Raw genomic sequence first — 13,070 nt, forward strand, 5'->3', positions numbered from 1 at the left:
TGTAATATGTTTGAATGTTAACATTAACCCTTTCCAATCCAGTTTGTATCCTGGTTTTCCTAGGGGGCCTACTCTTTTTCTGCCTTTATACAATGGCCTATCTGCTGGCTATAAGGTGACACGTTGGATAGGCTCTGACAGCAGAGAGGCTGGCAATATACAGTAAGAGAACCCTGACGGACGTCTTCCAACATCAAAGCTGTACAGCCTTAAATCATAATGTCTTGAGATGTCAGACAGTGGATTGGAAAGGGTTAATATCCAAAGGCCAAAACCGCATACATACATAATCTTCATAGCTGAGGGTTTGTTATAATTGTATCCAGTCTAGGCAGCCCTCTATGAGCTGAACACATCAACAGCACAAGTCTTTCTCAGCCTGGATCATTTGTTACAATGTATCAGTGCAGGTACAATGGGGCTTATTTACTAATACTGTCTAAATTAGGGTGGTTCTGCTTTCCTACAGGAAATCCCAACGGCTGAACGGCTCAGTCTCTGAACGGAACCATACAGTGCCGGACAAACCCATTGACTATAATGGGGTTTGGCCTCTTTCCACCAACTGCACGGCTTTTAGCCAAAATGGCGCTCTGGTGCTGCAGTGAATATGTTTCTTTCATATAGTTTTGGGCATGAGGAGCCCAAAAATATAAATATAATTTCTTGGAAGACCCTTTTAATATCAGATAGGTGGGGGTCTTCCATTCGGGACTCCTATCGATTAGCTGTTTGAAGAGGTTGCGGCACTTGTGCGAGTAATGTTATTTTCATGCATTCACATGAATAAGGTTGATTTGCTATACTGGGCATCGCCACTATGAAACGTACAGAGCTGTGCCTGATATGCAGTGAAGAGGCCGCAGTGCTCACCTAAATGCAACAGCCTCGTCAAATAGTTGATCATCAGGGGACCCAACTGCTGGACCCCACAAATTTGACGTTGATGACCTATCATGAGGACGGGTCTGTTTAAATATCTTAGTCCCAGAAAACCACTTTTAGCTCACAGAGGATTGTCTAGATAAGATACGATTGTGGAGAATCCTCAGATGTGGAAAATATTAGGATTTAGTAAATTATTAGGAGTAAGTAAACAGTAATGTTCTCCGTCACTCCGGCTGGTTTGGGATGTTGATCTAATCGTAGCCAGACTAAGCCCCAGAACAAAGTCTGCCGGAGGATTACAGTTATCTCCTTACCTAACCCCAAGGAGGTTGTTCTACTATTAAATCATATTTAGACTTTTGCTAATTTTTTTGCTTCAATAAATGTAAAATAAATGAGCTTTGATTACAAATCTCCATCCATGTTGTGTATACAGATACACGGTGTCCTATCAGAGGTATTTGGTCCCCCGTATCAGATGGATTGTATTATTAGCATGTCACGGGTATTAACTGCACGCTATTGGATATGCAAGTTATTCCACTGCACACAAGCCGTCCAGCAGGAGGCGCAATGCATCATCACGTCTACATTGGTGCAAGGAGCGTCGTAATAGGACAGTTGGGAAATGGAAGGACATTGTAGGAAGTGACGAATCGCACTGCACCATCGTCACATCAGATGGGTGAACTTGGGTGCGGAGGAGCCTGGGGAACGCTCTCTGCCTGAGCGTGTTGTGCCAACAGATAAGTACAGTGGAGGTCCCTTTATGGCTGTGGATGGTTTATATGGCATTGTCTCAAGAACCATGAACACGGAGGCATACCCTGACATTCTAGACAATAATGTGCTACTGACAATGTGACAAAACTCTGGGAATGGTCGGCCATACTTCCAACCAGACAACGCATCTTGTCATACATCCAACGCTGTTTTACATTAGTTTGAGTATATGGGTGTTGGATCGGCTGCACAGAGACCCGACCTGAACCTACTGAACATCTTTGGGATAAACTTGAACGTCGGGTCAGGACATATGAACAGCGTCCATCTTCTTTGAGAGCACTCACCTGACATTTGCAGGATGAATGGAGGAAAATACCAGCTGCCGTGTATCAGACGTTAATACAAAAGTATGCCACGGACAGTATCCAGTGTCATTACAGCCAAAGGAGCCCCTCTAAGTATTAACATATGGAAATAAATATACTTTTGATTCTTCTTCAGGTGTCCAATTACTTTTCTAGAATAGTGTATGTATCTCCATGGTTACAGACTACAAAAGAAAACTGTATATGGAGTCAGAGAATGGGGGAGAGCAGAGGCAAACAGCACAGAAATCAGCTGCAGCGCAGACCATCAGCAATCCCACCAGATACATCTATAGAAAGAATGGCGCGGAAGTAAAGCTGATTCCTTCAAACATGAGTTGACACAAAACAGCCAGAATGTCATGAAAAGAGAGAAGAACGCTTCACGTTTTTAATACACCTTGCAGATGTCCGGTGTGGGCGCCATTGGTGAATCTAGCGACCTAAAACTATATAAATCCACTGCAATGGAATCGATAATAGACTATATTGCAGGGCGCATCCAGGCAGAACTGGGCTACCGAGTGGGTATCAGCCGTGTCAACAACAGCGCCTACATTGAACATCTGTAGGGTCCATAAGGGACCTTTCACACAGCCTGAACTTTCTGCACCGCAAGCCCCAGTAAATTCCACACGGCTCCATGCAGATGTTGATGCGGAATAAAAAATGTCTCCCAGCAATTCTTCATCAAAATCTGCAATGAGATTTGCGCGGTTTGGTGCGGAATCCACGGTGGCAGAATAAACTGCGGATTTGCCGATAGAATGTAGAATATTTCCTCCCGGTGTGAAAGCATCTTTAGGTCCCCAACACACATTTATTAATCTGTGTGTCAGATGTGACAGAAATATTTTGCACGTGTGAAAGGCCCTTTGGGCCTCGGTCAGATGAGCGATTTTTTTTTTTTTTAAGCGCTTAAATAAATCGCACATCCTATCTTTTGTGGGTGTGATTAGTTAGCGCTTCTAAAAAACATACATGTGAACGCTTTCATTGGAAAGCATTGGTTCTAATAGAGAAGTTTTTTAAAATTCTGGATTTTACTAGAACTCTGGCAAAAACACAGAAGGTTACCGATGCACTTTTTGGTGCCCTTTTAATTGCAGCCGAACTGCCCCGTGTGAATGGAGCCTTACTTCCCCACCATTCCTCCTGAATCACCAATTGTTTTCCATGCGACGCGTCCCTTACGTAACCAGCACTCTGTCTTTTATGTCCTTATAAGATCTCTGCTCTCTGCCAGTGAATGAAAACAAACCTGTTTATATCCTAACAGCAGAAGATCATTCTGCCCTCGTTCTGCTCAAGCAGCATTTCTTTCCTGTTTCCAACTCCAGGTTGATTCCTCTTATCTTCTCTGATACCTTGTAGTAAACCCATCTGCTGTGTGAGCAAAATTAGGATCAGGGTTTTAGCTTTTAAATGTAAACAGGAATGTCCCCATTAACTGACAGCTAGCGGAGATCTTGCAAAGGATGAGGAATTGAAATAAAAAGTTGCAGACCTTTTCATGCAAGCGCTGCGGAATAAGTTGGCGCTATACAAATAAAGATTATTATTATTATACAAACACGTGATCTGCTGTGAGCGCCACCTTGTGGCCGGGGTCATCATTATCTTTCCTATACACAGCAGTGAAGTGAACCGCAGAAGTCTCAGGTTTTTTATAACCACTGCTCAAAAAAACTAAAGAGTTTGTCCAGGACTTTTCTTCAGAATAGGTCAGCAACCGTTTATCAGCGAGGGTCTGCCACTCAGAATCCTGGCCAATCAGCTCTTTGCAAGCAGATAGTGGTGTCAGTATTGTAGCAGCCCAGGTTGGTATGGGAGGCATAGCTCCAGTTGAAGCTCTGCCTGCAGTACCAACCCGTGCCACTGCAATGTTCATAGTGCTATATTCTTCTAGCAGTGTCCGCACTGGCAGCCGGTCCCGTGGGAATCCTGAGTGGAGGAGGATGCAGGGGATGCGGTTGCACCTGGGCCCAGGAGCCTTAAGGGGCCCATAAGGCCTCTCTTCTCCATATAGGGAACCCAGTACTATAAGTAAAGCATTATAGTTCAGGGCCCTGTTACAAGTTTTGCATCGGGGCCCGGGAGCTTCAAGTTACGCCTCTGCTCTTCAGCCATGTCCAGCTCTCCGTGTCCTGGGATCTGTGTATGCTCTTGAGACCGTCATGGCACGTATGGATGTGCCATCCTGGAGGCGCGGGACTCCCTGACAACCTGAATGGGCTGCAGGTAGCACCTCATGTACCAGTAGTGACAAGGACACCAGCAAAATGCAGAACTAGAGAAGAAACGGTCAGGAAGAGGAGAATTGTCTCCTGTCCCTTTTTCTGGGGTGTCTTGCTGTTGCCTCTTCAGTGCTTTTGTGGTCAGATGTATTTGCACCAAAGCAGATGAAATGGATTCACAATCACTTCTGCTTCCTAACTGGACAGATTGATCTTCCCAAAGTTTAAGTGACTCGGGGGTTATACTGTGATGTCTAAGGCCGCATGCAGACGGGCGAGTCAGATTCCCCATGTGGAAAGACCACAGCTGAAATCAACGCTGTGCCCAGCCGGCATCCGTGGGGACCTGTATTTTCTTCTTCTTTTTTGTACTGCGGATGTCCTCACGGCTCGCCGCCGGACATGCGCAATACAGTTTTCTTTTTTTTTTTGCGTTCTTTTAAAAATCTCCCTTGTTTTTTCTGTGGCATCTGCAGCCCGTCTGCAATTGCCGCGGGTCGGACGACTTCCATTGACTTCAATGGAAGCCGTCTGTGCGCAATCCGCATGAAAATGGAGCATGCAGCGACTTTTCATCCACGAGTGCATGCAATTGGGTAGACCGCTGTATCAGGGCTCACTTACACAAGCGTATTTGCCCTGCGCTGAAACCCCATTGACTTACATTACGGTATTAAAACACGCGGTTTTCACATATTATAAATGTGTAGAAAAAAATGCAGCATGTCCCATTTTGGTCCGTATTATACACTCAATATGGCTTTTTAAAGTTTTTTTTGCGTGTGTTTTTATGTGTGCGAAAGAACACAAGAGGGTGAAAATACACATAGTTCAGTTACATAGAGATTAGAGATGAGCGAACGTACTCGGTAAGGGCGATTTCGCAATCGAGCACCGCGATTTTCGAGTACTTCAGTACTCGGGTGAAAAGTACTCGGGTGCGCTGTGGGGCGTGGCGTGGTGGAACGGGGGGTAGCAGCGCGGAACAGGGGGGAGCCCTCTCTCTCCCTCTCCCCCCCCCCCCCCACTCCCCTCTGCAACCCCCCGCTCACCCACAGCGCCCCCGAGTACTTTTCACCCGAGTAGTGAAGTACTCGAAAGTCGCGGTGCTCGATTGCGAAATCGCCCTTACCGAGTACGTTCGCTCATCTCTACTAGAGATGCATCGTATTAATGCGACCGAAATACACATTAGCAATGCATATTACATGTGTAATATTTCCTCATCTCTCATTCCTAAGGCACCTTTCATACAGGACGGAATATTCCGCAATGCTGTTGCTCCTGTGGAATATTCAGCCCCAAAATCTGTACTTCAGTATTGAAAATAGCAGAAACCTGCCGGCAATTGGGCATCAAAATCCAGGTTCTGGTGTGAAATTCAGGAACAGCATAATTCGCAACGCCGTTGCGGTATATTCCGTCTCGTGTGTCAGATCTGTAAGGCTTCCAAAAGAGAAAAAAAAAATCGAAGTAAGCGTTCGTGCTCCCGGCAGTGACAGGGTTAACAGACAGGAAGCCAGCTGCATGTACAGTTTTTATTTTATAACATGTGGAAGAGAACTGGAGAAGGAATTGCTGGCGAGGCCCCTCCTCCCTCCACCTCTCCCAGCTGTGCTCCCTCCCACCTGGCCGCAGTTCCCCCCCCAGCCCGGCAGTCCTGCTGTTCTCTTCTGTATGTGTGTTTTAATGTTATTTCCCCCCTCCTGGATTCCATGCCCTTTAAGGCTGCACAGATCAGTAAAGCAGCCAGGAGTTGCTGTTGGGTGTGTATGTGTTTTGCTTGGAGTGAGCCGCTCATGAAAAAAAAGAGAAACAAGATTGAGGCAAATGGATAGAAAGGAATAAGAGCCCCCTCCCCTCCCTACATCGCATTTCAGCTTTTTTTCATGCACAGTGTTTGCTTCAGCCCCACGCGGCTCGCACACGGGGACAGATCTTGCACCGCTTCCACTTCTTCCCCCCACATTCTTTTTTTCTGGGAACTTGCTCCACTTTTTCGCAACATTGTTTCTAGTTGTTGCAAACGTTGACACTTTGGTTGTGTCTTGCTTGATACATTGTATTCATTCTTCTTGTCCTCCATCACTCTGCCCCCCTCCTGACCACTGTGCCCAGGTATGAAGAAAGGAAGGTGGGCACAAGATACGTTTTAGGCTTTTTTTTTTTTTTCCTTTTTGATTGCCAGTTTAACTTTGGATTTGTACAAGGGGGGCAAAAAAAAGCAAGAAGCAGCGGCGGTGGCACCTGGAGGAGGCTGATACACTGTGATCTTGTTGCAGCTGTGTAAGGTGAGACAAGGGACAAGTGTGCGGCTTTGTACTGGCGGAGTTAATGCATCCAGAGTATGATAGGAATGACATTCATGGCAGGGGTAGGAGGAAGACGGGGAATTGTGGGTTATTGATTATATGGCGGATTTCAAGACATCCTTATATGGGAAATATAGCATCCCAAATACCTGTATAGACGATGCAACACGGACTCAAGGGACTGGGGCTGGTGTCACATGGACATAAGTGCATTTACGCTGTGTATTTGCACAATAGCGTTGCGTATTTGCGTGCTTTACTGTACTTTTTGCATGTACGAAAACAGGCAACCTTGCTCCCATTCATTGAAATGAGCAATTAATGTAATTAGTCCAATATGTGCTCTTTCCTTGCGCAAATGTGCATGAAAATAGAGCATGCTGCATGGATTTTTGCACAAATGAAATGCACCACAAATACACGTATGTGAGCGAATCCATTGAAATTAGCAAGTTCTATTCACTGCATATTGTACGCGCAAAACCCTGCGCAAATACAGTACATCCGTATGAATCCAGCCTTAAAGTCATCGGTATGTTTAGTTCAAGATTAGTTTGAGATTCATGTAAAGATGTAGTAGTGCTGCGTTTGGCATTTGGCACCATGTGCTGTTACGTCACCGCCTGTTGTTATTTACGGTTTTCCTTAGTCTTGAAGGTAATGATTCTGCATTACCCTAGTGAGATGTCAAGTTGTACAGAAGGAACAGCTAATGACAAACTCGGCTCTACTACAGTATATCACAGCATGGAGAGGGTGCACAATTCTAGATTCATTATTGATGGGATGGCTGATGATAGGAAAGTGATACATTTGGATAAAAGGATGCAGCGTTCTTTTTCTAAATGATTTAACCATAAGTGTCGTTTATAAACAATACCGCCTGTGATGGGGAAATAATGAACGTAAGGGACCTAACGCGAGGGCAGAGTTATTCCGCAATAATGTGGATTCTGCAGATTTTAACTGTGAAATGCGTTTAGGATAACATTTTGCGAAATTTCTTTTTTTTCGTAGATTTTGCTGTGGATTACATCTCTTCTGTATGTTAGAAATCCACAACAATTCTGCAACACGCTGTTAATTCTGCTGCGGCGACCTTTTCTGCTGCGGAAATAAGACATGCGGATTTGAAATGAGGCAAATTTCAAGCTCCATTAAAAAACATGCACATTCTGTTCTGTGTGAAAGTCTCTAAGGCAACATATTTTATAGCCTGTATTTCGATTGGGTCACTATTTTTCTATAGCCATTTCTGACCGTGTATTTGTCAGGATTTGTAGTTCTCCGGGTCCATTTACATGTTATATTGTCGTTTTATTCTGATATTATAATATATAATGAGATTTGTACTCATCTGGCACAATTTTTGAAAAATTCAAGGGGGCGTGGCAGAAAAGCCCACATATTATAACATATGCGTCATCTTGTTTTCCAATTTGTGTTAAGGTTCGTTCACATCAGAGTCAGGATTTCCACTTGGAACCTCCATCGCTGACTTCTGTTAGAACAGGACAAGAGAGAACAGCAAGTTGCGCTATTTTGTCCTGCAAATGTCAGCAAAATGTTGGGCTATTGTCCGGAAATCAAACAGACCCCATTATTGTCAATGAAGGTCCGTTCGGTGCCGTTTGGTTCCACCAGAAGACGGTTCTGCTGAAATTCAATAGTTTTTGTTGTTCTGAGATAACTTGTTGCAGCAAGTTGTCAGCGTTGGGTTGAACTGTGCTACATCTGTCTATACACAAATCACCTGATACATGACCTCCAGTGTCGGCTACTGGCGTACAGGTGAGATCATCGGCCACAGGGACCGTAAATCACAATGACAGGCCTTAGTTTATTAACAGGTCTGTGAAGCAAGTTGTTTGTCTTGTCCTGTCATACATGTTAATTGGTTGGATGTAGCAGAACTGAACTGGTGAGATGAAGGTATCAGCAGAACCCACCATAGGGAGCTGTCACACGGGACGGAACTGTCCGCAGGATGCAGCGCAGATGCGGGCTTTGTCAACTAGTGCAAGTTTGTTGCATTTTTAATTGTGGAACGTCTTGTGGAGTTTATTGCATTTGTTTCCTGCTGATTTTAATTGTAGAATTACATCTTCTCTGTTAGAAATCTGCAAAAAGCAATTCTGCAAGACATCCTGAATTCTGCAGCAGAAAACTTTTTGATGCAGAATTTAATTTTGCGGTTTTGGAGAAGAGATGCACGGATTTTAACAGGCGCGGGATTCAAGCCTCACGGGGATAACATGGTGACGCAGGTCCTATGTGCAGCAGATTTAAACTGGTTTGATGAAGGAAAGCTGAGTTTATAGAAAACAGTATGTCAGCGCAGCGGAGCTGAGTGTGTCAGATAGAGCAAGATTGAGTTTGCCAATGCAGCAGAGCTGAGCGTGTCTGTATTATCTACATTAGGTTTTTTTACATGGGACTGCTGGTAAATCAACCAGATTACATAAATACGGAACTAAACTGCTGTTCTAGCTCTACTACATGTAGGATTTATGGGCACACAATTGTGTTTCTGCTCCACAATGTATGTTCAGCTCTTTGATGACTAAAGTGATAGTAAACATGTGGATACAATGTAGTCAAATCCCAACATCGCAACAATGTATCAGTTTGTAAACACCACAAAAACATACAAGACACCATGACTGCACTTGGATTCCTCTGACAATCATAAGGGCCTATCTTATAAGGGCCATCATATTACACGAGGGCTAGCACTGGCCACTAGCTCACACATTTTTGCCCACACATGCAGCGCTGCAATTACCGCTATTACATGAGCGCCATTAAAGGAGTTTTCTGGGGCATGAAAAAAAAAAGTTAAAAAAGGGCTTAACATGAAGAACAACTGAGTCCTCACCTCTGACTTGAGCTGCAGCCCGGTTGCCCACCACACAGAACCCAGAACAAGCGGCAGGCCGTCACGTGCCGTTCATTGTGCATGTGACCACTCAGCCAGTCACAGGCTTCAGCGATGACTCTTCTATGGCCACTGAAGCCTGTGGGTGGCTCAGTAGTCATGTGCACAATGAACGGCATGTGACTGCCCGCCGCTTCTTACAGGTTCCATGTGGCGGGAAACAGGCCTGCAGCGGTGGACAGAGAGCCGTCAGGATAGGTGAGTATTGTCTGTTTCATTCTAAGCCCTTTAATTTTTTTTTTTTTTTTCATGTCCCGGAAAACCTCTTTAATGGCATTTATTGAATATCACCCTAAGGCCGCTTTCAGATGAGCGTATGGAAACACATCCGTAATACGGATCTGTATTACAGGTGAGACAACTGTATGTCATCAGTATTGTTATCAGGATTTGCCTCTGTATATTTTATTTTTAACAGGGTGAATGCTGATCAGTATTTGGCCAAAGGAAAAGAATAGCAATATGGATGTAAATGCGCGAAAAATAGGTCATGCTGTGTTTTTAAAAAATAGCCATAAAAAATACGGCCATGTGAATAGATGCATAGATTTCTATTGGCTCCGTATAACAGTCTGTAAAACATGGACCAAATATGGAGCTAAGATATGCTCATCTGAAAGCAGCCTAAGGCTAACTTCACACGGGCGAGCGTGATATGGGGGAGTGAATCGCGCTCCCCACCATGTGGACTCCCCGCATATGCGAGTCATTTTTATGTCAAAATAGCCTTGCATCACTTCAGGCATGTAGGAATCCTCCACCGTGGCTAACAGTCGCGGCGGAGGATCGCTGAGTTTCTCCCTTTGCTTTCAATGGAAGACCTCGCATCACATTGCGTGCCCCTAGCACATAGTGCGATACTTCGGCCGACTCCATTGAAAACAACAGGCGCTGTGATGTGAGAGCAAGCAGAAGGATAGAACATGTATGCAAGGTAACTCCCCCACACACACACAGACACACACTTTTTTCATCTGCCATAGAAGTCTATGGGAGCTTGCTGCGTAAGATGGCGAAAGGTAGGTCAAGACCTATCTTTTCATGCGCCATATAAGAAAGACGGTCGAGAAAGAGAGAGTAGGTGTTATTTTTTCTTGCACAAATTTTTGTGCGGAAAAAACCCGTTGGTCTGAATGAAACAACATAAATCCCATGCATCAAATGGTCGCATTATATCTGCGACTTTTCTATGTGCGGAAAGACTTACGCAAATTTGGTTATCTAAATAAGTCCTAACTGCTGCTCATACCATGCCAACGGGCAGGATGAGGGGGTCTGGTCAGATTCCTGTAACTTCAGGACTACTCGATGCGTCATGTGACACATGCCAGTAACTGTCCAATGGGGTCATAGATACACAGTCATCATATACACGGAGCAAGAAGATGGTACATATCATTATCAGCCATTGCAGGCCGGAGTGGGGATGACTGTAATATCAGTGCTTCCTCCTATAACACTGCTGCACATAAGCTGCTGATTGTAAGCCTCCCGAATCTTCGAAGGCATTACAGAAATATTAGATGATAGCACCAAACGTAACTGAATGTTTATTTCTTCGTCGCCCCCAGCAGTTGTCGGCAATCAGTAGCTCCCCGGCTGTTATTAAGCTACAACCTCAGAATGTCCTGCTGGGAGTTGTAGTTTCTCATCTGCTGGCCATAGAGTAGGTGTCTGACTACACTGCTGTCTGGTATGGACACCTCTTTCTAAATTGCAGGTCCTTGTAAGTAAACTACTGAGAAGTATAGGAACCTGTGGTATCTGTCAATGAGGCTATGTGCTGCAATGTCAGGCCATGTATTGTGTCTGTGTATCAGATCCTTTAGGCCACCTTCACATGTGGAGAAATGGCTGCAGGCACCCCACAACAGAGTACCGACAGCAATTCCGCAGGAAGTTCACGGTGGCCACCTAAATGATGCAGATTTGGCTGCGTTTTAAATTGCTGATCAGCTTTGAAATTTAACCCTTTTAATTCCTGAATTCTGCATCATTAATCCGCAGCATAAATGAATCTGCTGCAGATTTTGAATCCGCAGCATTTCTAAAAAATGCTGCCACATTTTTCAGGAAAATGAAAGGGAGATTTTGTCAAATCACCTCTACATGGCTTGTTCTGTAAAACGCCGCAGAATTTCTGCTGCAATTCCACCAAAATGAGATTCTGCAACGTTTACGGCCCAAGTGAAGATGGCCTAAAGGTATTTACAATTGACTTCTTATATGGATATAATCTATATAAACATTTGAGTCACTGTGTACAAACAGATAGCAGTGCCATATTCAAAGTAGTGTGTAACTGTCCACTGCCATTAAATTTGAATGACAGTCGTGCTAAGCAAATAGCATAGTCACACCAAGCCTTGACTTATTAGCACAGCTATCCTGTATTATACTTCAGAGCTGCACTCACTATTCTGCTGGTGGAGTCACTATGTACATACATTACTTATCCTGTACTGATCCTGAGTTACATCCTGTATTATACTCCAGAGCTGCACTCACTATTCTGCTGGTGGAGTCACTATGTACATACATTACTTATCCTGTACTGATCCTGAGTTACATCCTGTATTATACTCCAGAGCTGCACTCACTATTCTGCTGGTGGAGTCACTGTGTACATACATTACTTATCCTGTACTGATCCTGAGTTACATCCTGTATTATACTCCAGAGCTGCACTCACTATTCTGCTGGTGGAGTCACTGTGTACATACATTACTTATCCTGTACTGATCCTGAGTTATATCCTGTATTATACTCCAGAGCTGCACTCACTATTCTGCTGGTGGACTCACTGTGTACATACATTACTTATCGTGTACTGATCCTGAGTTACATCCTGTTTTATACTCCAGAGCTGCACTCACTGTTCTGCTGGTGGAGTCACTGTATACATACATTAATTATCCTGTACTGATCCTGATTTACATCCTGTATTCTACTCCAGAGCTGCACTCACTATTCTACTGGTGGAGTCACTGTGTACATACATTACTTATCCGGTACTGATCCTGAGTTACATCCTGTATTATACTCCAGAGCTGCACTCTCTATTCTGCTGGTGGAGTCACTGTGTACATACATTACTTATCCGGTACTGATCCTGAGTTACATCCTGTATTATACTCCAGAGCTGCACTCTCTATTCTGCTGGTGGAGTCACTGTGTACATACATTACTTACCCTGTACTGATCCTGAGTTCCATCCTGTTTTATACTCCGGAGCTGCACTCACTATTCTGCTGGTGGAGTCACAGTGTACATACATTACTTATCCTGTACAGACCCTGAGTTACATCCTGTATTATACTCCGGAGCTGCACTCACTATTCTGCTGGTGGAGTCACTGTGTACATACATTACTTATCCTGTACTGATCCTGAGTTACATCCTCTATTATACTCCAGAGCTGCACTCCCTATTCTGCTGAGCATTCTGATACATGGGTTCAGGGACCTGAACATTATGCTATACGTGTCCGGCGACCAGAGCTTTATGACTGCTTTACCTCTGAGTGTCAACATGTTTTTCTGTATGAGCTGAAAACATTTTGGAATTTCTAAACATCTGGGAATGGAATTGTCTCCGGCTTCTA

General features: G+C 44.3%; 1 protein-coding gene across 8 annotated transcripts in view; it reads left to right on the plus strand.

Moving 5' to 3' along the window:
- The window catches only part of TNS1 (tensin 1), a 498,102-nt gene that overhangs the window by 254,791 nt on the left and 230,241 nt on the right, over positions 1-13,070 (plus strand). Inside the window, exon 1 of one of the 8 annotated variants that reach the window (XM_066575549.1) lies at positions 5,892-6,507. The exons of the other annotated variants lie outside the window; for them this stretch is intronic. The gene's annotated coding sequence lies outside the window, so the exon portion shown is untranslated. Of the gene's footprint in view, positions 1-5,891; positions 6,508-13,070 lie in introns of those variants that run through there. 8 annotated transcript variants of the gene reach the window in all.

The sequence above is a fragment of the Eleutherodactylus coqui genome, chromosome 8 (genome assembly GCF_035609145.1).
Source record: "Eleutherodactylus coqui strain aEleCoq1 chromosome 8, aEleCoq1.hap1, whole genome shotgun sequence".
Classification (NCBI taxonomy): Eukaryota; Metazoa; Chordata; class Amphibia; order Anura; family Eleutherodactylidae; genus Eleutherodactylus; species Eleutherodactylus coqui.